Genomic DNA, 27,013 nt, shown 5'->3' on the forward strand with positions numbered 1-27,013 from the left:
TTTCAATTAGCTTGGATCTCAGATCCCTGGCTCTTGATCTTTTCACCACTATGTAGGGTTTACCTTTATCTATCCTAAATAGCCTCTCATTATTTTGATAGCTTCTGTAATATCTCTCCTCTACTTTTTCTGCACTGAGAACCTCACAATATCTCTGGCCTGTCCCTTTAATCTAAATCCATTAGTCCTGGAAACATTTAATTTAATCATTTCCACATTCCTTCTAAGCCTTCAAATCCTGCCTAAATAATGGCGACCAGAATTGGATTAAGTTCTCCAACTGTGTCCAAACTAATGCTATGAAATTTCGCAGTAACTTCCCAGGATCTGATGTAGACTATTGAACCATTTTCAGTCCTACGGCCGACAAAGAATATATGGAGGTATATATTCAGGTCTTTTAGAAGACACAAGAAAGACTGCAGATGCTGGAAATTTGGAGCAACACACAAATGCTGGAGGAACTCATGGTCAGTCAGCATCTTTGAAGAGAAATGGAGAACCAACACTTCTCTTTGAGACCCTTCATCAAGACCGTTATGGGGACCTGAGTTCAGTAGGGCAGAAGCAGGCAGTAACAACGGGCCTACTGGGTCAGTTTAGTTTGTGGATCTTGGGTAGGAGGTGGAGCTAGGCAGTGCTTAGTTGTGGATCATAGGGTTTGGAGGCTGTAGAAGGCAGATCTCAGAGATGATGAGGTTACTGATGGTGTGGGAGACAGTGGCCTGATACTTGTCAGTGTTGATTCAGTGTTAAGTAAGAGGAGGTATCCTGGAGCTGCCACCTGATCTCTGCAAGGCAGAAGTCAGTCTGCCAGACTGTAATGGTGCTCTACTGGTCTGCAGGTTTGATGATGTGTTTGGGATTGCTGCAGAGAGTGTGGAGAGTTGTGCGTTCAAAGGGGAGTAAGGTTGGAGTAGGTGAGGGGAGTGGTGAAGCTGAGCCACCAGCAGCTAGAAATGAAAAGATCTGGAGCGGGCAGAAAGCAAGGGTGGATTGTCCAAGAAGAGGAGGAAGGCATAATGTGGAAGAAGGGGCCATTGGTGTGGGTGGGGGGTAGGGAATCTTTACCAATTAAATAAGCTCTCGGAGGAAGGGGACACAAAAGAGGTACTCAGTATAATAGTGAGTGCAATATTCTTTGAGGTGCAGGCACAGAGGGAGGAAGGCCTGCTGAAGGCCGAGTGTTTTGCCTCGAGGGAAAAGTTGGAGGAGATAGTGAAGACATGGCAGGAATTGCAGGGTTGGGAATTGGAGAGAACAGAGAACGTGGGGTATGAAGAAGAGGAAGGCGCAGTCCAGAAACATTGACTGTCCATTCCCCTCTGTAGATGGTATCTGACTCGGTGAGTTCCTTCAGCATTTTGTGTGTTGCTCAGGTCTCTTTGCTCTTGTACTCTTGCTGTGCTGTGCGTTCACACACCGTTATAGCTGGTTTCCTCATGTTTAAACTGGGATCATGGCATATAGGCTCTTGCTGTGAATTCCAAACATGAATCGTAATTTTTTTTATGACTTTAAGCCACCTTCAGGACTGAAGTCATGTATTCATGGCTCATGTCTCTTACTGATATGGGATCAGGTTACAAGAAATATTCCTACTCTTGCTGAGGTTCAAGACCAAATTTATCTCACTGAGGTTATTAATGATTACGCCTCGATGATGAATAGTTCAAACATCCACTGAATTGCATAGAATTGAGTTCACAAACAGTAACTACTTTGTTGCTGTTTAATTTATCTACATAGTATATATGTGAATGTACCTTTAACAAGTGTAGCATTTCAATTTAATTAACTGGTATTTTCTCCATGGTGATTGGCAAAATGATTATCGGTGATTAATTGCTATCAGAGGAATGCAGGTCAATTGCTGTAATTGATGGTAGATAGAAACAAAAGCTCTATTGAAACACAGAAATAAAACAGCGGGAGCCCAAATGACTTCGCTAAAGTGCACCTGAATCAGCTTCACGTTCAAGTGTATTGTCATGTACACCACCAAGCGAGATAACGTTCCTCCAGACCAAGGTGCATAACATAGTACATATAACTCACACACATAACATACAGAGTAATATTAGCACAAATAAAGTAGCAAATAATAAGTTGCATATACAATACAAGTTTAAAAAAAGTAAACAGTGTAACACTTATGCCACTTCATATGTGATGAGAGCTGAGTGATGGCAGAGAGTTCAGTAATCTTACGGCCTGAGGGAAGAAGCTGTTTCCCATCCTAACAGTTCTTGTCCTAATGCTACAGTCCCTCCTGCCTGATGGTGAGGAGGTGGTGTTCAGAGAGATTATTGGATGGATGGGCAGGATCTCTAACAATGCTAAGGGCCCTGCGTATGCAGCACTCGTGATAAACATCTAATAGGTGGAAGAGAGACCCAGATGATCCTCTTGAACTCCGATGGTGCTTAAACTTGGCAACAGTAAATGACCAAATCAAAAGATCTGCATGTACATGGCACCTTACCACATATCTAGGATCTACTGATTCTTAAAGACTAGCAAAACCAAAGTGCTGGAATTACTCGACAGCTTAGTCAGCATCTGTAGAAAGAGAGAAACAGAGTTAACGTTTCAGGTTAGTTACCCTTTGTTACAACTGAAAATGAGAGAATAAAGGGGATGTCTATGATGAATGGAGATCAAATGACACAAGGCTTCCAGTTCATCCAGTTAACAGACAAATGAGGACAGAGCAGACACAAATGAAAGGATATACTAATATAATTGTTGGAAGCAACAAACAAAATGGAACTTTGGACATCAGCTGCTATCTGTAGTGAGAGAAAAAAACAACGATGTTTTAGGTGAGTGACTTTGCAACAGAAATGCTTGGCTCACGCACAACAAAATGGTTGTACGAAGTTGTTGAATTTAGCATTGAGTGCCGAGAGGAATAAAGTTTGACTTAATAAACAAAATAAAAGTATTCTGACATTGAAAAAATATTTTCCAACACACAACATAAACAAACGTGGAGGCCTTTCGAGGTTCAGCCACAGAATTCATTCAAGCCAGAGACTTATGCAAGGGATCAGTTAAAATCAAGGGATATATGGTCCATCTCTTGCTCCGAAGTTATAATAAATGAAGCTCCACATTTACAAAATTTTTACCTCAGGATATTAAAACAGTGTGTTTGCTATTAGTCAGTTTTAACTTTGTAATAAAATTTACTCACAACTGCAACAATATTTTAAATATTGCCAGAAAGGTTTAGCAGAAGCGCTTTGCTATAATGCCAATGGCAATGTGACTTAAATAAGCTGGTCTTGAGGTGATCATAATTCTTTCCTCATTATCTTTTATTTATTGTTGCTGTCTAATTTATTAATGGGTGAGTTATTCACAGGCCATTCCTTCAGGAGATGTATGGAGATTATTATGAAGTTGTAAAAATAACACTTAAATAAAACCAGTTATAAGTGTCCTTTTTCCTATCCACCAACACCCTTCCTGACCACCCTGCCTGCCCACTCATTCCCCCTTCTCAATCAATTCCAGTCTCTAATAGCCAAACTATGAAACGTTTTCACTGAATGATTGTTTGCCCAGGAATCTGAGACTACCATGATCCAGTGCAGTTTGATTTGTTCCAACAACAGTTTCCACAGCAGAAAAGAAGGACACAATTGCAGGAAACTGAGTCACTTCTTGTGTGTAGCAATGGAGAGGAACTACCTCAGAAGCAAAGGGTGTGTGAAGGAGATCTGTCACCAGAGGCATGCAGTTCCCTATTAAACAAACCAGACTGAACAAGAAAAGTTCCTGATAGAGTGAAGATATTAAGCTATATCTGGAAGCTTTACGTAGGTTTTTGAATGAAGTTATAGAACATAGAACAGTACAGCACAGTACAGGCCATTTGGCCCACAATGTTGTGCCGACCCTTAAACCCTGCCTCCCATATACCCCCCCCCCACCTAAAATTCCTCCATATACCTGTCTAGTAGTCTCTTAAATTTCACTAGTGTATCTGCCTCCACCAATGACTCAGGCAGTGCATTCCACGCACCAACCACTCTCTGAGTAAAAAACCTTCCTCTAATATCCCCCTTGAACTTCCCACCCCTTACCTTAAAGCCATGTCCCCTTGTATTGAGCATTGGTGCCCTGGGGAAGAGGCACTAGCTGTCCACTCTATCTGCTCCTCTTAATATCTTGTATAACTCTATCATGCCTCCTCTCATCCTCCTCTCCAAAGAGTAAAGCCCTAGCTCCCTTAATTTCTGATCATAATGCATACTCTCTAAACCAAGCAGCATCCTGGTAAGTCTCCTCTGTACCCTTTCCATTGCTTCCACATCCTTCCTATAGTGAGGCGACCAGAAATGGACACAGTACTCCAAGTGTGGCCTAACCAGAATTTTATAGAGCTGCATCATTACCCTGCGACTCTTAAACTCTATCCCTCGACTTATGAAAGCTAACACTCCATAAGCTTTCTTAACTACCCTATCTACCTGTGAGGCAACTTTCAGGGATCTGTGGACATGTACCCCCAGATCCCTCTGCTCCTCCACACTACCAAGTACAGTATCCTGCCATTTACTTTGTACTCTGCCTTATCACATGGTATAAGAGTAAAACCAGGCCAAATACAGGCCTTTGATTTAGTCACTGGACACACTGAAAACAGAACAGAGCCAGTGATGCTGCAGCATTCTCCTCACTATCATCAGGGACTGGCCAAAACCGGAACAAATTCAACTGGAAGTGATGAAGCAAGTAACTGCCTGACCTACCCATAGTCAACGGAAATATACTAATTAGTCAGCATCCCTGATAACTTCAACACCATCCCTGCATACCTTCTGTCTCACAAATGCAGTGTCGTAGACTGTGAAGATCTTGGCTCTGGGAATTCTCCACACTGACATTTCAAAGGCACACATTTATCCACACAGATCTCGCTGAAATCGGTGATGGCCGTGACATAGTCATTTAGATCCAAAGGTGAATCCCCGAATGTGGTCCGGTCCAGTTCACCTGCTCAAAGCAGTCCTGTTAACACTCCTTCTCCTCCCTTGACCATCCTTGCAACTGCGGATCCATTTTGAGTGTGGTTTTTGACAGCCGTCACTCAACAAGGCTTGGCACCTTCACTATTGAGGAGCTAGATATCTTGAAAGAGAGAGAGAGAGAGAAAGAGAGAGAGACATACATACACACCAAGGATGGGTGGGTGAACCAAATGGAAGAAAAACTCCATCAGTTTACCTACTGCTGATGCACCAGTCAGTGTTGGAAGCAATTGGTTTTTCTTTACAGGTGCAGCTCTGCTAGACCCTAAAGACACCCTCTATCCTGTTTCAATTACCACAACAAATTGGATAGATTCTGAATGCATCCAGCAGCCAGTTGAACATGGGATGCCCACAGTGTGCCTTGCATCACAGCAGAAGCAAAATTCTAACCAAGATCAGTACAAAGGTTCACTGCCCAACAGCATTGTCACTACAGTGGACGACCAACACTTGTTCAATGAGAAATGTAGTAAAATGCTGGCACCAACTTGATGACGTTGTCAGAATCTGAATAATTTGTCCAGTGCCTACAATCCCAACCCATGGATCAGGTGGGAATTCCACTGCCCTGTAATAACTATTTGTGAATGGTGGGGAATCGTAATGCTGCCAGCAGCTGGTGAGCCCACATGTAAGGACTAAATATGAGGTTGAAGCATTAGCAACTATCTTGAGTTTATGCTCAATCTTGGTCTCCTTTTAATCCCCACCATAACAGGAGATTAAATGGCAGTCACACCAAGTGATAATGAAGAAGTGACCGAGTACATTGGATGCACCGAAAGCTTTTGGCGACGGCAACCCCATCTTCCTTTGTGTGTTTTATGTGGCAAAATTGTAAGGGCGTGATTTACAAAAAAATTCCCATGAATTGTTGAAGGTATCAGAGGGTTCAGCTCATGTCTGTTTTTTTTTGTGCTATATTAGTTTCTGTCAACATTAAACTTCTATTCGTGTCCTTCTAAGATGCCAGTCACATTTCCTTCTTCAGTCTTGGCTATATATAAATCACACACAAAAAGAGACATTTTATTTTAAAGTCAGTACAGGAACAGGTGCTGTGGCTCATGCTTAACATGCACGACCCCATGTAATGACCTGATTAGTCATTCCAGGGAGGAACGCACATCCAGTGCCTTCTGTGGCCCTTTTTAAAGAGTATATAATTAGAAAATACTGTGAAAGAGCATCGCCCTCTGACCCAGCTGACACGGTCTGTGAGATCAAAAGAGATTGCTGCAGGGGACTCATTAAGCTGAATGTTTCTTTTACCTAAACCGTAAATCCATATTTTCCGTAACTGTGCTCTATTGTTTAAAGCTTGGATTTTCCACATTGATCATGGCCTGTGATTAACAGTGAGCTTATGTGGATATTAAGGACTTATGAAAGCTCACATTGTGGCAGTAAAAGGGATTGGCATTTTGGGCCGCTCTCTGTTGTAAGTGGGCACAGGTCATTCGTTAGACTCTGCACCCAGCAACTCCATATTTATTTATTTATTTATTTATTGATACAGCATGGAGTAGGCCCTTCCAGCCCAGCAAGCTGGACCACCCAGCAACCTGTTTAACAATAGCCTAATCACAGGGCAATTTGCAATGATCAATGAACCTACTAACTGGTATGTCTTTGGACTGTGGCTGGAAACCGGAGTACCCAGAGGAAACCCACCCAGTCATAGGGCGATGGTACAAACTCGTTACTGACAATGCCAAAATTGAACTCTGAACTCCGACGCCTGGAGCTGCGACCACTACGCTACACTACTGAGGGAAGCAGGGTGTCCAGGACCTAAAGAAAAAGGCGATTTCAACAAGTACTTACTCTTAGAATTATTACTTTAGGGACAGCCATTCGTGTGACTCTATTCCAGTGCCAAGGAACCAAGTTCAACTCCATTGCTGCCTGTGAGGAGTTCGTACATTCTTCCTGTGACTGCATGGGTTGCCTTCAGGTGCTCAGGCTGTTTCAGTTTCCTCCCACGCTTCCAAAGACGTTACGGGTTCGTAGGCTAATTGGTCACATAGTTGTAATTGGGCAACAGGGGTTCATTGGGCCGAAGGGTCTGTAACCGCGACAGTTCTAACCATATAACAATTACAGCATGGAAACAGGCCATTTCGGCCCTTCTAGTCTGTGCCGAACTAGATCTCTAGATAAAAAGAATAAATCTATCTGATGTGCTTGGCTCATTGTATACAAAGCAAATGCAGCTGCTTCAAAGTACTTAGTGTAGGTGGGATAGCACGCTCAGAGAAGTAATAAGAACACCCTACCACGAGAACCTTTGGATGTTGTTTTCTTTTTCAATATTCTTACTTGAGGTTGTTAAACCAAACATTGAACCAGATAGGCATAAATAATGGTGATCATTGTTAAACTTGTAATTATTTTGACAGCAATATCTATGGTATTAGATATGTATTATTCGCTGTCTTATATATCATACACTCATCATCTCAAGCAGTTAGCCTGTGACTTGAGTTATTACTTAGTTTGCACTCTGATATTTCATGTTTTAAAACTGTAAACCCTCCAGATTTCTGTTTGGTGTTTCTTTTCATAAAGTTGAGGAGCAGCTGGCAGAAGTCATGAGTATTGAATATCTTCTAATCCCCAAACATGAGGGTAGAACTTTAAGATTGAATTTGTTGATATGAGCCTCAATTGGTTTAATTTGACTTTGCAAAGGACTGTGCATAATTGTTTTCTTTTGAACAAGAATCTGAAGAATCTATTTCCTTTCAAGTAAATGCCGGAAATCTCAAATACAAATAATGAGCCTCCATGCCTCTGTCTCGTTCATCATGTGCTTTAGACTCACTGTGAAAGTGGTAAAATTCGTGTGCCATGCCCAGGCGAAGATCTTGTTGCTCGCTTGACACTGCCGCTTTTCATTGAGGTACAAAGTTGATTTCTGAAGTACACATGAAATTTTGTACAACAGATCGCTTCTGTTTTCTTTGATACACAGTGGAAGGCACTTAGGAATTAATACTCTCACAATCAAAGCTTTCCAAGAAGCATTTCTAATGCAGGAAGGCGAAAGCAATTCCAGTGTTTAACTAGCATCAAGATATTTAAGCAAATGCCACTCTGCTGCCTCTTACTGAAGATCTAATCCAGAAGTACATTATTAATTTCCCAATGCTTAGAATTGGTATACTTGATCTTCCCACAGCTGCACTTACCTGGTTCAGATAATAATTTGGAACCGACTGTAGTTTTGCTGTTTTTATCCTCCTCCTGCTAATGGATGGGAGCTGATGAAAAGCCGTCATCACCTCTTGTTATGAGGAGATAAATCATGCTGATTCTGCTTGAAACCACATGGGTCAGCCATTCAGATTTCAATAATTCCCGTGTGCTGGCAAGTTTGGAAGTCTGAAACTTACTGAGTGAGAAATGGCATGGTATCTGTCACTGGTTTGCATTAAATCAGGTTTAAAACTAAAGCTCTCATTGATTCCAATAGAGTTCGTTGGGCTGAAAATCAGAATGAAAGCCACATGCAAATAATTACTTCATCATTATTTTTGACTTTCTTTAAATATTTGAAAGCGTTTTGTGTTTCTAGTTAGCCTCATGTTGCATTTTTAAATATTATAATGATTTTGTTTTGATTGTTTAGAAGTTTGTAAGTGTCTTTGTGACAGAGACATACCAAAACTGCAAAAATCCTTGACAGTTTGACACAACGCACAGCTTCACTTGTAAATTTACCTTCAGTTAAATCGATCTGGAGAATTACAGAGCTGTGGGGCTGAGGACTATGACTCTGAGCAATACAGTACGTTACTGCTGATACAGATGAGAATCCAGCAATCACACAAGTATACCGTGTGGTGCTGTACTCACTGATATCCAAATTATAATGTTTATTATGAGGGGTGATTGATAAGTTAATGGCCTAAGGTAGAAGGAGTCAATTTTAGAAAACCTAGCTCATTTATTTTTCAACATAGTCCCCTCCTACATTTACACACTTAGTCCAGCGGTCGTGGAGCATATGGATCTTGGATCTCCAAATAGTGTCCATAGATGGGTGATTGATAGGTTCGTGGCCTACGTAGAAGGAGATGAGTTATATAGCTCTTGTTGCATGCACATACAGTTCAACTCTTTGAGAGTTTATGCAGAAAGTTTGAAGTTAATAACTCATCAGGGGCGATTGATAACTTTGTGGCCTAAGGTAGAAGGAGATGAGTTATTAACTTCAAACTTTCTGCATAAACTCTCAAAGAGTTGACCTGCATGTGCATGTAACCAGAGCTGTGTAACTCATCTCCTTCCACCTTAGGCTACAAACTTATCAATCCCCCATGCTGTGGACACTTTCTGGAGATCCAAGATCCATATGCTCCAGGACCACTGGACTAAGTGTATAAATGTAGGAGGGGACTATGTTGAAATATAAATGTGCTAGGTTTTCTAAAATTAACTCCTTCTACTGTAGGCCACGAACTTATCAATCACCCCTCGTACCTATAACTTCAATTGCATACCATTCTTGTTAGTGTTATGCAACCAAAAGTCTTTTTCTTTAACTAGCTGAAACAAAACTCTGATTATTTCCATTTTGTATCACATCCTTCAAATGCACGGTTGCCTTGAACTACTCTTGTGCTTCCATTTGTGAGGATTGCAGAGGGATCTGAGCCACATGAGCCTGGGCACTCCAAAGCCAATGCAGTCTTTCCAGCTCTTTGCTGGATTGAAAGGTTTGGCAGTTAAATAAATCATCTTTGTCCATGGCCCTCCCAATGTTCAGGTACCCCTGATTAATCCAGCCAGTGACGCTTGCTCCTGGTGCAATACTGTACCCACGTTTCTCATCAAAAGCCTTTTGTCCACCCAGCTGAGGGAAATTTACAGCCTGGCCTTCTACTGAATTTTTACACCTGCAGAAGCCATTCCACATCTCACTGTTTAAAAATAAACTACACTGAGCAGATGAATCTTGGAATTTGACTTCTAGTGAGGAAGAAATTTTGTCTTTGGTTTTCAGGAGTTAATCTCAACCTGTGAAACTCAGTCATCTGAAGCTGGCATCTATACATTAAAGGAGATTACAGCCTTAGAATTGGAGCTGTTAGATTAACAGCTGTAATAACCATAAATTGCCCTGTTCTGGTTATAGCTTCACTACATTGGCAGAGGCAACATGCAGAGCACAGGCAGAGATTTTATGTATTCCTAACACTGAGGAATTTCTGAGCTTATGCCATCATGTTAAACAAAATGTTCCCAGAGCATTGAGTTAATGTTAGCTCTGGGAAACCCTCAGATTTAACATCTTGTGGAGATATTTTTATCCATTGCGTAAATCCTCCTTTCAGCCTTGGGCCTGGAATAGCACTTGGTACCAAATTTGCTTGGTTCATCAGTTCCGCTCTTCCCACATTTTGTACAAAATATAGTCAAGTCTGTTTGAAAGAAGTATATTAAACAATCATAAGCACTCTCCCCTTTTATTCAGTTGATTGCCTAGTGAAATTCTTCTCCGGGATTTCGATATGTAAAGCTGTTTGAGAGACATTGAAAGGTATTGAAAAAATCTCTGAAGAGATGTGAGTTAATGTTCAAAATCAGAATCACAATCAAATGTATCATAAAATTGTTTGTTTTGTGGCGGCAACACAATGAAATGTATACCAGTGTTATAAATTACAGAAATAAATACATACAGTGCAAAAAAAAAGAAAAACAAGGCAGTATTCATGGATTTCAGAAATCTGACGGCAGAGGGAATTTGAGGAAGCGGTATGTGAACCTGCAGTCACCCCACTTGCACATCAATAACCTTCTGGCAAGTTATTGTTAATGCACTAAATGCCAACTATATCAGTTAAGTATATCCTTACTTGCCTATATACTATAACCAAAGTCATGAATGTGTCTCTCAATCTAAGTTCACAAGGCAAAAAAACTGCTGATAAGATGGATTATAAACTTCCAGAAAGTTTTATTAAGATCTGTAAATCCCTGAATGAGATGACATAATACTTTGGTAATGAAATAAAAGCAATAAACTCTGCAAATGTCCGACTGCATCAGCGGGGGTATAAACAGAAACACTATATCATATCAGTGACATTTCATCAGAAGAGTTTGAAAGCAGGGGTTCCATGGAGCCTTCGATTAATGGTAGGGGTCCCTGGCATATAAAAGGTTGGGAACCTCTGTTTTAAAGAAAGGGCATCAACCTGGAATGTCTATATATCTCTCCACAGGTGACATTGAGTACTCACAGGATTCTGTTTTAATTGCAAATTTCCAGCATCTGCAGTTTTTTTTTCACTCTTGTATTTCATTAATCAGTTATCTGCTAACACGTACCGCCCGCCTTTAAATATCCGCTACTAGGGATAACTTAAAAAAAATCCCTAGTGATCAGGTATTGACTTTAACTGCCTACTTGAGTAAAAAAATTGATGTACATATGAATGATTCAAATGCAACATTTTTGTATATACTTTAAAAGTGGTTGCCAGGTTTAATTTTGTTAATTCTTTCCCAAGACAGTCAATTTTTTCCAAAGCGCGAGATGGTTCTTTCCATGGTCATCTCTATGATTTGTTGATTGTTTTTTTATTATTAAATGAACTAGATCTTCATTGTCACCAAAGACCAATCGTGATTCAGGCTCCACTGATTCAATATGTACGATGCTTAGATTTTTAAAAATCAACTCTACTAATTACCTAGTAGTAATTTGCAAAAAATGATGGTGTATTTCCATAGAATTTGTAAGGCTTTTGACAAGGGCCCTCATGATAGGCTGATACTGAACATTAAGGAACATGGTGACATAGTAGTTTGGATTCAGAATTGACTTGTCCATTGAAAGCAAAGGGTAATGGCGGGAGGATATTATTCTGGCTAGAGGTCCATGATCAATGGTGTTCTGCCGGATTAGTGCTGGAACGTCTATTATATAATGACTTGGATGAAAATGTAAGATTGCAGATAACCCAAAGATTGGTGGAATTTTGGATAGTGTAGAGAGATGGCTCTTAGAGGACACATGTTGATCAAAATGGGTAGAGAAATGGCAGATGGACTTTGATTTAAGCAAGTGTATGATGTTGCAGTTTGAGACCTCTGTTGCATGAGGAATTATACAGTACCTTAACGGCATTGAGATGTGGGGGTCCAAGTCCATTGCTCTCTGAAATGACCATCAGTAGAAAGGGTGGTAAAGAAGGCATCTGGCATGCTTGCCTTCATTGGTGAGGGATTTGAGTAAAAATCATGTCGAAGCAATATAAAACTTTGGCTAGGCTGCACTTGGAATGTGAGGAATCCTGGTCACCCCAATATAGGAAGGATGTAAAGCCTTTTGACAGGGTGCAGAAGACATTTGCCAAGATTAGAGAGCATGAACTATAACAATAGCTGGACAAAATTGGGTTGTTTTGTCTGGAGCATCAGAGGCTGAGCAGAGACCTCTTAGAAGTTTATAAAATTATTAGAGAAATGGAGAGTATAAACAGAATCTTTTTTCCAGGGTAGAAATTCAAATACTAGAGGGCATGTACGGTATTTAAGGGGAGGGAGAAGGCTAAAGGAGATGTGCAAGGCAGATGTTTTACACCAAGAGGGCAGGTGATTGAAACGCACTGCCAGGGGTAATGGTGGAAGCAGATACAATAGTGGCATTTCAGAGACTGTTAGACACATGAAAATAAAGGGAAATCAAAGGATATGATTGTGCACGGGCAGAAGAGATTTTGTTCAATTCAGCATTGTGTTCAGCATAGACATTGAGAGCCAAAGGACTTGCTCTGTGCTGTACTGTTCTAATTTTTAGAACTGAATATTTTATAACTATGTTTTGAAAGGAAATGGTAAAAAAGCAAAGTGTGAATATTGAAGTTAGAATTTTAGCCTGTCTTTTTTTTTAATAAGGGGCTAAAAGGATCAAAAAGTGAGAGTGAAAACCAGGTGGAATATGTTTCTGAGATGATGAACATAAAGTTGTTTGGATCACAATTCTAAAATACATTGCTGGTGCACATTGGGAACTTCTGAAGTGAATGCTGATGAGAGATTACTGCAATGCATTCAAAATAAATAGAAAATAATCGTACACATTATTCAAACAAAAATAGAATCAGGAGAATCTTTCATAACTAACTGAAATCATTGGAGAAGTAACAAATAGAGGGAAGATGAAGGCTGAACATTAGTCCTTTCCCAAAGAAAGCTCTGAAAAATGTAAGAGAATGCGTAACTACTGAATGGTTTCAAGTCAGAAAATGGAAGAAATATTACTTTATCAGTGTGGAGGAAGGTGCAAAATGGGTGCTCTTGTATATGAAACTGAGTTAAATGCTATCTAGATTTTAGAATCAAAGGTATAATTTCAATGTTGTAAAGAAATGTGACAAATTACAAGAAGCCATTAAATGAAATTGCTGCATGTTTTCAACATGGATAAACATGAGCTCGTATGTTGTGCTCTGAAAAATATATTGTCGGGGAAGAAATCCTAATGAGGTGAAGGAAGAAAGATTCCTTGGCGAATACTTGCTCAAATCACTGAGACTAGAGATGCAGATTAACAAGACCTTAACCAAAGTAAACCAAGCACTAGCATATATTTCCAGAAGGATGCAATTGAAAAATTGGAATTATGCCAATTGTGTTTTGAACTTTGGTTATACTTCACGTAATATATCATATTTACATATTATATGAGCCATCAAATAATAAAAAGGATAGAGACACCAGATTGGGTGCATTTTGAACCCACTGTACAATATTCAAAACCCATTTAGCATAATTCCTCTCATTTTAAATTATATCCAATAGGAAACTGAACCAGTGTTTGATATTTTTAAAAGATAAGGTTCATCAGTGGCCTATAAATGACCTTATATTGATTGTCATGTCTTTACAATTATATTGAGATCCAGGATAATGTATATAGGAGCAATCATTTTTGCAGTCAGGATTTTTAAACTATTTATGTGTTGAGCATTTAAATTGGAAGACAGAATATTCAGACTGGGTGTGATGTAATCACATTGCTGTAAAGCAAGCATATCATGTGACTTTTTTGTTCAGTCAGTATTATACACATAGATATGCAGGCAACACTATGTTCTTGCACTACCAAAAACTGTGAAAGATTTAAATAGAATTATCCTTTCCGTTTGTTGGAGAAAACAAAGGCAAAATAAGGACCAAAAGTAAGTGTTGTCAATAATTGAAACCTGAATTAAAATTAGAACATTCTGGAATTACTCAGCAAGTCAGACAGTATCTGTGAAGACAAAAATTAATCATGATAAATCAATAACTTTTTATCAGAGCTGAAGTAAACAAAATGGAAGATCTGCTACAGGATGGAGACAAGGAAAGATTGAATGGCACAAGGGGTAGTGGTTCTGGATGAAAGGCGGTATTAAATAACAGCCACTGTGTCTGGGGTGCTATGAATACAAAGATATAATTTAAGTCTGAAATTTCTAGAAGAGATAAGAGCAAAAAAATGAAGTCTGGAAATGTAAGAAACATTTTTTTGAATACATTGTTATATCCAGAAGGCAGTAGTCTTCCTGGAAGGAAAATAAGATGCTGTTCCCCAACGCCAAGACTAAAGATGCCAGATATCCTATTTTATAAAAGGCTTCCTGTAAAGAGAAAGAAAGTTGTAAATGACCTTGATGTATTCCCAGATAAAGCCAATATTGCACATTCCAGTTTTTATTAAGGGTGAAAAGGGATGGACGTGTGCAGTGGGAAATGAGGGCCTTCCTGACCAGAACTGTTTGAATAGTGCACTTTTTAAAAACATTAGCCTTTATGAACCTTAGTTTTTCTGAACAGCTTGGAGGCTTGTAATCAAAATGGAATGGTCAGGTCTCACAGACAGGTAAAAGACTTATTTAAAAACGAATGAAGAACGGCTGCTGGAAATCTGAAATAAGAGCAGAAATTGATGGATGTATCCTGCAGCACATGTGTGCCCATCATCAGAACTGGAAAGATAATTTAGTTTCAAGTTGCAGAGAAGAGAGTGTATTAGAGAATTTCCATGATCGGGCAGATCGTCCAGTGACACAAGTACATTTGATGCTGTCTGGGAGATGGTGATGAGTGCCTGCTAATCGAGTTGATCCATAAGGAGGTGTAAACAGAAAGGGGTGGACACTACATTTGATATCCCTAGTGTAGAGGGACTCATGTAAGGAGCACCATATACCGTATATCAAATTGGAACTAGTATGTTAACCAATGCTCCATCTGGAAGAGGTATTTAGATCCCCGGGTGACAGGAAGGGGAGGTAAAAGGACAAGTGTTGCGAATGCTGCTGTCGCATGGGAAGGTGCCTTGAGAAGCACATTGTGTATGGGTGAAGACAAGAGGGTACCTGAGGGAATACTCCTTTCAGAATACTGATGGAGGTGGGAGAAAATGTATCTGGTGGTGGCATCGTGTCGTAAGTATTGAAAACTGTGGAGGAGGATGTGTTCAAAGTGAGTGTCGATGAGTAGTAGGTGAGGACAGGAGAAACCATATCTTTGTTGTCGGTGTGAGGAGAGCTGAAACACAGGAAATGGTGCAGATGCAGATAGAGCCTGGCCAGTTATGATGGAAGGGAAATCACAGTCAGGGTAAAAAGAAGACATCGTTGATGCACAGGTGTGGAAAGTGGTTTTGCCGGACAGACGGAAGGGGCAGAAAAAAAACAGAGAATGGAAAGGAGTCCTTATAGGAAACAGAAGTGGGAGGAAGTGTAAGCATTGTAGCTGTGGGCTTACAATGGACACCATTTCCCAATCTGAGCCACAAGATGGAGATTCAGTAGTTGAGAATGTATCACTGAGTATGAAGTTGAGATCAGGGTAGAAAAGAAGGTGAAACTTTTATTTCTTTAAAAGAGGAGGAAGTGATACCAAAATAATGTGCCAGTAGAGAGGAATAGAATAGACTGGAAAGAAAGACTATTCCATCTATCTTTCAAAGTATCAGACCTTGGACCTATGCAGATTCTCCAGTGACATCTTTTATTTGAAGTACCGTAGATTCCGGATTTTAAGCCGCTACTTTTTTCCCACATTTTGAACAGCTTTGAACTTTGCGGCCAATAATCCGAAGCGGCTAATGCAAGGTTTTTTTCATGCCGCCTCGTAAACATTTTGCCTCGTAACAGTAGACCAATAAAATTGATGAGTAGTTCACAGAGGTCCAATGAAATTGTACGATAAATCAAGCGCACTTTCACAATTAAATTATTGTAAATCAGTCATTTGTACTCACCCTCATCAACATGGAAAACACTCGAAGCATTGTGCTACCTACCCTACTTAGTTTAAACTATATTTGTTTTCTGTACTACATCGCGGGATGCTATGACGTCACACCCGGTTTCGCGGCGTCTTGTGGGAAAATGCCGTTTGCGATGAAACGGAAAGGAGGGGGGGGAGCGGATTACGCGAGCGGCTTTGGATCCGAGCGAAATCTGCTTTTAAATGCCGTTTGCGATGAAACGGAAAGGAGGGGGGGGGGGAGCGGATTACGCGAGCGGCTTTGGATCCGAGCGAACTCTGCTTTTAAGTTAAAGGTATCAATAACTTTTCCTGGTAGGCTGCAGTATATATATTTTTTACCAGTCGTTAGGAGATATTGGAATGTTGTTCAGTAAAGAAGTATACGCAACGTATATTTAAAAGTAGCCGCGTACGGGCACGGTTCGAAAAAAAGCATTTGCAATATGTATTTGTTTTTGTTACCATATGGATTTAATTAAAAGTTAAAAAAATCCTCACGTGTAATATCTTTCTGTGTAAATATCTCATATTACAACGTGGGACACCTGCGGCCGAAAATCCGGTGCGGCCTAAAATCCGGTGCGGCCTTTACATTTAAAAAAATGATTTTATTTCTAAAATTAGTGCCAGCGGCTTAAAATCAGGTGCGCTCTGTAGTCCGGAATCTACGGTAAGTGAATTAAAGGAGAAACCTTCGAATGTTAGAATAAGCCTACCCAGGATGATGTTTGAAGAGTGCTGGATGGAATTCAGTTTAAGGAAGAGGTGGAGGGCTCTGTGATGATCCTAGTGTGAGATGGAAGTATAGGGAGAATGGAAATCCTTGTGCTGAAAACGAATTAGTTGAGGCTAGGAAAATGGTAACTATAGAGCTCCTATCCCATGTGCACCTGTTGCAGAAGTCATTCAAGTGTTTAATATTGTTTAATATGGTTATATGTTTGGAGGGAGAAATGCTTTTGATAGAATGCCACAATATCATTCCAACCCTAAAAACAGAATGAATCTCAGAAGGCATAGCACTAGAAAAACAGGGCTACACGTCTGAATTTCTAGGTCCATGTAATCTCCCCATTTTAACCCATGTACATAAGAGCATAAGAAATAGGCCATTTAGCCCGTCGAGCCTGCTTCACCATTCAATAAAATCATGGCTGATCTGGCCATGGACTAATCTCCACCTACCTGCCTTTTCCCCATAACCTTTAATTCCCCTACTGTGCAAAAATCTCTCCAAACTTCTCTTAAATATATTTACTGAGGTAGCCCCCACTGCTTCTCCCTATGTAATCTCCCTATTTCTAGGTCTATGTAATTTAGGTCTGTGTAATTTCTAGGTCCATGTAATCTCCCCATTTTAACCCATGTGATCTCCCTATGTTAACCCAGCCACAGGAGTCCTTCCTTTGGCATGAAGCTTTACTTTAATCTGGATCTTTTCCTTGAATTTTTTGTAATGTTGATTTTTGTTAAACATAATTTTAAATATTAGGCAAATTATGCTAATACTCACACATAAAGAGAACAATCTGAACCTGAATATTGTCAGGTGGTCACGATGGAACTTGCTATTCACATTTTTCTCAAAAAAAATTCTGGTTGAATTTTGTTTGAATACATATTTTTTCCAGAATTATTTAATCTACAATATAAGAAAAATATATATATATATATTTGTCAACTTCTAATGAACTTGTAATTTGAATATAGGGCCAGGCTTCATGAGAAAATTTATTGGATCCACAGACAACAGGGAGATGTGTTGCTATGTATTTTGCAGGTGATAGCAGGGTCTCCTGCACTTGTAAACACTAATTTGGAAGTCCCAGACTTCCTGAGAAAGTCCTGCCAGTGTCATTCTGACCATACTCCAGTGTCCAACAACAGTGCATGGACTTTCCGCAGAATCCACTTGGGACTCTACTTGTGGAACATTCAGTGACTTCAAAATAAGTAAAAGAGGAAATGGAACAATTTAACATTTTATTGACAATGGGGTTAATTTAAATGTTTTTGCTATTCTTTGTGTTTTTATTGTTTTGCTTTACCTGCTGAAATGGAATACCATGGTAAGAGATCGTCACAATTTACTCCCTCTTCCTTGAAACAATCTGTTGTATTGTACTCTCAGCAAAAACTATGTTGAGTCCAGAGCACAGAAAGGGACTATTCTGAAGAAATGAGGAAATTGTTTAGGCTCATTCTGTGTTACATTGGTGCATCAGTTAATGCTTGATGCACCATCAATAACTCTCGGAGACTTGAGTCGAGATAGGCTTTTATTAACCATATAACCATATAACAATCACAGCACGGAAACAGGCCATTCCGGCCCTCCTAGTCCGTGCCGAACTCTTAATCTCACCTAGTCCCACCTACCCGCACTCAGCCCATAACCCTCCACTCCTTTCCTGTCCATATACCTATCCAATTTTACCTTAAATGACACAACTGAACTGGCCTCTACTAATTCTACAGGAAGCTCATTCCACACAGCTACCACTCTCTGAGTAAAGAAATACCCCCTCGTGTTTCCCTTAAACTTTTGCCCCCTAACTCTCAAATCATGTCCTCTCGTTTGAATCTCCCCTACTCTCAATGGAAACAGCCTATTCACGACAACTCTATCTATCCCTCTCAACATTTTAAATACCTCGATCAAATCCCCCCTCAACCTTCTACGCTCCAATGAATAGAGACCTAACTTGTTCAACCTTTCTCTGTAACTTAAGTGCTGAAACCCAGGTAACATCCTAGTAAATCGTCTCTGCACTCTCTCTAATTTATTGATATCTTTCCTATAATTCGGTGACCAGAACTGTACACAATATTCCAAATTTGGCCTTACCAATGCCTTGTACAATTTTAACATTACATCCCAACTTCTGTACTCAATGCTCTGATTTATAAAGGCCAGCGTTCCAAAAGCCTTCTTCACCACCCTATCTACATGAGACTCCACCTTCAGGGAACTATGCACTGTTATTCCTAGATCTCTCTGTTCCACTGCATTCCTCAATGCCCTACCATTTACCCTGTATGTTCTATTTGGATTATTCCTGCCAAAATGTAGAACCTCACACTTCTCAGCATTTTCCTGCCAAAATGTAGAACCTCCCAGCTTTATTAGCTGGAAGAAAGTACCGTCAGCAGCAAGAGACCATCACACAACATCCTGGAGACTGAGGGAGGAGCAGTGCCTCCAACAGCCTTTATACAGGGGTCTGTGGGAGGAGCCACAGGAGCAGTCAGCAGGGGGGCGTGTCCAGACAGGTATATGTAGTTCACCACAATGCTGCTGCCTCAAAGCTTGACACTGAGCTCATGTGCTGTGTATGGAGTTCGCAAGCTCTTCTGGAACCACATGGATTTTCCCTGTGTATTCCAGATTCCTCCCACCTCCCGAAGACGCCCTGGCAGGCTCATTGATTACTGTAATTTAACCCCACAGGCAGATACGTTGCTAAGCACATCAAGGGGGATTGAGTTGGCATGTAAAAGAGGGAACAAATTAGAAAGTTACAAGAAAATGTGGGGCTGATGCAATCACATTGCTAGTACTGTAGCTGATGTTGATCTGATGGGCAGACTGGCCTCCTTCTGCCTTGTATTAAACTAAAAAATAAGAACAGTGCCCAAATAAACATTTATTGGCTTAAGTTTCTGAATACATTTTTAAAAAATGTGTCACCATTAAACTGACCAGCTTGTACTGTGACGGCTTTTCTGTAAGTACTGTTTTTATTTCATGCCTATTTACCAGTTAAGAATGAAGCAGTTCGTTCTTAAATATGTAATAGCGCAGGGTGGAGTGATGGGCAGAATCCAAAATGAAGTAGTATAAGTGTTTGATGACACCAGCTGCTGAAGGCGCAGATTTGTTTTGTGGAAAGGCTATTTTCCATCAATGGTTCGGTGAGAAAGTATCACTAAGGACCAAACCAACCACGCAATGGAACTGCATTCCTCCAGATATTGGTCAGCTAATGGCTGCTGGGAGGATGGAACATACCGGATATTGCAACATTTGCAGTGGACTGGAAGAAAATATTAATGTGCTGTGCTAAATTATAAATATAACTGTACCTGTTACCGGAAGTTGACAGATGTTTTCCACCGCTACAGCTGTGGTGTCAAGCCACATGAGAAACTCCCAGACTAAAATTCAAGCTATTGTATGAAAATCCTGGGAAGAAATAGAAATATCAATGTCAGATATATTGCTGGATCTTGTGACTGGTTGTCAAACAAACTGATTCAGTGCAGCAATTAAGTGCCCCGAAATCTCAGTAATTTAGAATGTGGAAATATAAATATATAGATAGATAGATTAGATACCTACCTGCCTTTCACCTATAACCCTTAATTCCCCTACTATGCAAAAACACACACTCTTTGACATATACACTCATTCAATCTGTTGGGGAAGAATTTTGTTAATACTAGATAATGAGCTTTCTACATGCCTGTTCCTTACACTGGAACGTCTCTACTGATCCATCAGCCCATCCACACACCATATGATATATCCATTGTGCTGCTCCGTAGCCACCTCTTAGGAACCAGCATTCATATCTACTCCCGATGTAAGTCTAGTCATATAATGCTTTTGATTTCAAGGTAGAAATAAGATTATGACAAGAGGAGAACAGAAGGGGACAAATCAAGGCCAGTTAACTTATTGAAGCTTATCTGACCAAGGCACTACCTTGTCCATTGTAGTGTTTAATTCTAATATTTTAAATGTTTTATTTCATCTACCCAAAGAGTTATGTTATTTGAAATTCTTTAATTATTTATTTTTGGAACTTTGAAACTGATTTTAAAAGTAATGTCATCTTCTCCTACATCCTGTCTATCTTTGCTGAATGTATATAAAAAGTGATATTTCTGGTGGTGTACATCAGCTGCCCCGTACACCTTGCCACGCTTGAAATAGTGTTTTCTCTCTGGGATCTCCGCCTCTCCTTCTTGTATTGTCAGTAGATCTGATAAGCTTATGTTTAAATTCAGGACTGGGCTGTTTGTGTTTGCTCATGCATTAACCCTGTTTTATCCTGCTCGATGTTACAACATTATTCTTTCCAATGAATATTTACATTTTAAAGCTGCTTTCAAAGGTATTTTAGCTCAATGCATTATCTTAGTTATCAGTGTAATCAGTAGTCCTTTATACAAAGCATTCCGAAATAAAAAATCCCAGAATGCATCAAAGAGTTCTATTATCACCTTTTATCTAACAGTTGCATTATAAAACTAAGTTGAGGGAAAGCATTCTCACTGGCTGTGTCTGTTCCTCATTAAATTAGTGGTATACAAGAACTCCATGCTCAATCTAGAACTAAAAGTCTTTGTATTTTATTCAGTGTTGTTGGATCCCTGAGTAATGCTACTGCATACTGTAAGCTATATGACCAAAACCTATATTAAATATAAAAAAATTAGTATCATAATCTATTCATACTGCTCACTGGAGCACACTGTACATATTTCATTTTTGTTCTTTTTTCAAATCTTTAATGTTATCTGACCCAGAGTATCTGTAAGATAGTTCTCCCAAACAGGTCTCAGAGCTTCAGGCTATTTTGTCCTTTTTAAAATTTAGTTGGTTCCATTATCTGGTGATTTAGAGCACATTCAATTTAGGTCTGCAGTTACCCTCTCCCTGTAATCTTTTAAATTCTAAGATTCTGAGAGAGATTGACAGGTCAGACGCTGGGAGACTTTTTATAATGAGTGGTGAGTTGAGAACCATGTGGTGAGGTCTCCAGATAAAATGTCAGCTTTATCTTGGAAGACCAAGATGTTTGGATGTTAAGGGAAGCAGAAGATAAAGGGATTAAAGATGAATGTGGACTTTAAGATTAAGGCGATCGTGATCTTGTTGAAAAGCAGAGGCCATTCAAGGGCAATAGAGCTTAGTCCTGTATTTCTTGCATTCTTTTACCTTTAATTTTCAGTACCCTGGCACCTGAGCCATCTACATATGATTGTCATTGTGATGCTATTTGATTTATGTTAAGACAATTTCAAAATTAAGTCTCAAATGAAACAAATGCTGAGAAGGTCTGATTGCAGATGTTGCAACTTCCCTCCCTGTGATGGTACGATTCAGAAAAAGAATGTGTGCTTCTTGCTGGTTGAAATTAGAAATATATATTACTTGACCACAGATATTGAGAACTAATTTTGTGCCTTCCAGAACCAAAATGAAATATTCACCTGTTATTTTAAAATCAAATAGTCATTATGTTAGGGCATTGACTTTCAGTTGTTTTTGTTAATCTGTTTTGATTGTGTAGTGTATTTAATATTTCAGTAATATTTGAGTAATAATATTGTAAATATATTGTTTGATGAAGTATTCTTTTGCTTACATAATTCATTTCAGGTTGTGCGTAAGAAGTATATGAATGGCATACATCATTTTGTCACCACGTCATATGTGAGCACCTCACTAAAGAAAAACTAAGTAAACACATTATCCCGTTAGTTTGCCTTTCGTAATAGATTGCCTCTCATAATTTGCAGAATGCAAATGGGATACTGACTGGATCATCGGAGGTGGCTCAAAAGAACTGGGATGTCTGGGAAATGCATGCAAATGTCAGCAGGCTCTGGAAGGCCTTAACATAGCGTTATTTCAAAATTTTGGGCTTGCAGATTTGGAGGGTGGTATCTTTAGTAGGAACACATGAGATACAAAGCAAGATATTAGTGATATTAGGTGTGGTTCTAATGACGATATTACTGGTATGTATTCAAATTCCATTCCAGATACTTGTAGCATGGAGGGCCCCTATTACATATTGAGAGTGGGTGTTCTCAGAGGAAATTTTGAATGATAAGCTTATTAGACTGTTGTAAAATAATTAGTTGCCTTATTTTCTACCTCTTCAGTGTCTCGACCTGTCTCCGAACAAATATCATCAAAATCACTATCATATTAGTATTAAGTTTCCTAAATTGCAGATTTTGTCTAGACTTCTAATGTGTTCTATCAGCCATAAAGTGTGTTAAGATGTTCAGAGGTTGTTCACGATAAAATTAATTTACTTCTTTCGATTGAGAGGAGTTTCAAAAGAAATTTGTGCCAAATGAACCATGATAATATTCCAGAGCTGGCACTAATCCCAGGGTTCTGAGCAATGCTAAGTACAGGGAGCCTTTCCACCGTCACTTAGAGGTCCTCCAAGAATGAAGTGTACTCTTTTTGTTGTATAATGTAAAAAGCAGAGGCATGTAAATAGCTAAAGCAGTTGGTGAACTGAAAGCTTTTGTTTATCTGTTTGAAGCTTCAGAAAATAGTGCAAGAGAATGCAAAGGTTTTGGCAAAGGAAGTATAAACATGAATTCAAATTTAGTAAATGGTGACAGCTAAAACTGGCAGTGAAGAGAGGTTTTCAAGGAGACAGCAAACTAAGCATAATTAACTGTTCAAGGTGGAAGGTGTGGAATTCATTATGACAGTAGTTTGAAGTACTGGAGTATTGTATTCTCAGCCATTTTAAGATGTCAGCTTTGGAATTTCTGTTATTTACAGAACAACAATTATAGAAGAAGAAAAATTGAGCAGAAATATCTAATTCTGATTAAATACCACTGCATGCAGTTCTCCACTACCAATTTTTATTAGCATATATACTTAAATATATACATTCTTCATAGCTGATTGGGTTTTGTAGCTTTATTTTTTCCCCCAAGCAGTTTTCCACAGATAAACAGGGATTTTACAATACTGTCTGTGTGGCCCCATTTCTTTCATAATACAATGTAATCAGTGCACTTGGATCAAGCTGAAGGAAAACACAGACTGATTGCTCAGCAACTTCATCTGTTGAGTGGCCAATTCATTTTTGTTTGGAGAGCGCTGATGCAGCCAAGTAACATGGAATGAAATAAGAAGGATCAGGACACATAATCAATGGCCACTTTGTTAGGTACACCTGAACACCTGCTTCTTAATGCAAATATCTAATCAGCCCATCATGTGACAGCAATTCAGTGCAATTCAGACCATGCAGACATGGTCAAGAGGTTCAGATATTGTTCACACTAAACATCAGAATGGGGAATGCGATCTAAGTAACTTTGATCGTGCAATGATCATTGGTGCCAGAGAGGGTGATTTGAGTATCTCAGAAACTGTTGATCTGCTGGGAGTCTCATGCCCAACAGTCTCCAGGGTTTACAGAGAATGCTCAAAAAGCAAGAAAAAAAATCCAGTGAGGGTCATTTCTGTGGGTGAAAACACCTTGTCAATGAGAGAGGTCAGAGGAGAATGGCCAGACTGATTAAAGCTGACAGGAAGGCAACAGTAACTCAGATAAGCACACATTACAATAGTGGTTTACAGAAGAGCATCTCTGTATGGAAAAATATCGAACCTTGAAGTGGATGGGCTCCAGCAGCAGAAGACAATGAGCAAGGAGGTACCTAATAAAGTGGCCAGAGAGTGTATAAGAAAGGGGTTTACAATTGACTTCATCATGCAGAGCTTGGAATGAAAATTTAAACACCATGTGCAGTCATGGTTGATCGACTGTAACTGGTGTTGCGTATAATTGAGTGTGTAAGAACAGATGCTATGTATCATTTCTGCTTCTTGTGATAATGGCTTCCCAGTACTTACTTACAGGCTTGGACAAAAAGGTCATCTCGTCTTTTGCAATAGTTGGCAGACATAGCAGTGGCTATCGAGGGACCTAAGGCTGATATTATCTGTGAAATCTTATTTTAAGTAGTAGTTTTCTGAAGGTAAGTGAAGAAGCGAGATCTTGCCCTTTTGCTAATTTGCACTTGGCTTCACAGTTTAATTCTGTCCCTGGGATGAATATTATGTCGATACTCTACTGACATTTCACTTCAGCACCTACAGAAGGCTTCCTCAGTATTTCAGTTTATTTTCAGCAATAATTTAATGAAGGACATCCTCAAAAAACATGAGAAAGACCTGACAAAGTTTGGCTGTCAGAAGTATATTGTGCATCAACAAAATTTCTTTTAAAGCATGCATAGCAACACAGAACAAAGTCAATTCAAACACAAACAAGAGAAAATCTGCAGATGCTGGAAATCCGAGCAACACACAGAAAATGCTGGAGGAGCTCAGCCGGCCAGGCAGCATCTACGGAAAAGAGCACAGTCGATGTTTCGGGCCGAAACTCTTTGGCAGGACTGGGAGAGTGTTTCAGCCCAAAACGTCAACTGTACTCTTTTCCTAGACGCTGCCTGGCCCGCTGAGTTCCTCCAGCATTTTCTGTGTGAAAGTCAAATCAAAAGTCACTTACCTACATTAAGGGGCTAGTTTATAGTAGGCAGTTGACCAGACAGTATGTTTTTGGGATGTTGTAGTAACCGAGGCACCCTGACAAAAGCTGTGTGTTCATTGGGAGAAGGTGCAGCTCCTCACTGACAGCATGTGACATCAGGATCAGATCAAGTCCCTGGAACTGTGAAGCAGCAACACTATCAATGATGCTATGATGCCACCCACTACCATTCCTGTGGCAAACTGAAGACTGGTGCAGGTAAAGGGTTTTCTTATTTGAGTGGAGGAGTAGAACACAGGAAGGGTTAAGGTCCACTGGCAGTAATCTTTATTACAATAATTGCAATGATTGTAGCTCCAAGAAATCTCATGTCGAGCCGAGTTCTAAGATTACTGTCTGCTGAGATACCAAGGCAACCCACAGAGTTGTTGAAATGCTTAGCTGGAAATAATAAGAGCACAGAGGGAATAAGTAGCTTCAATACCGTAATAAATAACAGTAATAGACATGAACTAACATGTAAGCAGTGAACAGAAATATCACTATAACATTGCTATAATATTCGTTTCAGGCTGCAGCTGCGACATGTGGAATGGTTACAGGGCAGACCTGAATATAAACAGGGGTATATTTTTAGCATGTAGATACTTGCTGCCTACTATGGAAGATCAAGGGTATTTTATTTTAAAGTGGAAGTTGCATGAGATTTTATTAAATCTATGATGTTACTGGTCCCTCAGTGGAGGTAGGGGGATAAGCTCCCACTTCTTATTAAATGCTCTCACTTAATGGACTCTGACAACCAAGACCAGCTCCTGGCCGTCAGGTGTGGCTTAGCTACTAAGCCCAGTGGAACCATTTCTACTGAAAGGAGAGGGGGCAAAGGCAGGTTACTGGTGCCTTAAGACCAGTCGCTTCAGACAGATGGAGCTCGTTGGCCATTGTTGGCAGGTTATCTAGGAGAAGGAAAACTCTGATCTCAATCCTCTGGTGCCTTTCAGCTACACCCACTGATGGAAAAGACCGGGAGTAAATCCCCAAGGAAAATCCGGAGCTGGGGTCTCTAAAGCAGTCCAACATCGCTTCGATGCTGACTGGCAACTCCTGCGATGCCACTGGTGACAAACTGTATCAGTCTCTGCCGTTCCTTTGGATTCATCAGTTGCATGGAGAAGGGGAGCCTGTTGCTTAGGCAACAGTTTGCTCTCCATACAGTACCGCCCTGGGTTATGCACCAGCTTGCATTTCACGTAGAAAGCTAGGCTGCAAGATCCAGTTTGATCCTGACTGGTGGAGAGTCTCAGGATGTTGCTGCTGATTGGCACATTTTTCGCATTTCACAGACTTACTGTCAGTAACTCAAGTTAGGTGCATGCTTAGTGAGTCTTTACACAAACCTTTCCTACACCT

The 27,013-nt window shown here is 39.9% G+C and overlaps 1 protein-coding gene and 1 long non-coding RNA gene across 2 annotated transcripts in view; one reads left to right on the forward strand and one right to left on the reverse strand.

Moving 5' to 3' along the window:
* The window catches only part of arhgap44a (Rho GTPase activating protein 44a), a 283,281-nt gene that overhangs the window by 108,009 nt on the left and 148,259 nt on the right, over positions 1-27,013 (forward strand). The window lies entirely within an intron of this gene.
* On the reverse strand, positions 1,901-25,846 carry LOC140714876 (uncharacterized). Its single transcript, XR_012096014.1, has 4 exons — positions 25,622-25,846; positions 20,418-20,517; positions 4,830-5,142; positions 1,901-2,562 (listed from the first exon to the last, which is right to left on the reverse strand). It is a non-coding gene; the product is annotated as an uncharacterized lncRNA (long non-coding RNA).

This window comes from Hemitrygon akajei, chromosome 22, assembly GCF_048418815.1.
Source record: "Hemitrygon akajei chromosome 22, sHemAka1.3, whole genome shotgun sequence".
Taxonomy (NCBI): Eukaryota; Metazoa; Chordata; class Chondrichthyes; order Myliobatiformes; family Dasyatidae; genus Hemitrygon; species Hemitrygon akajei.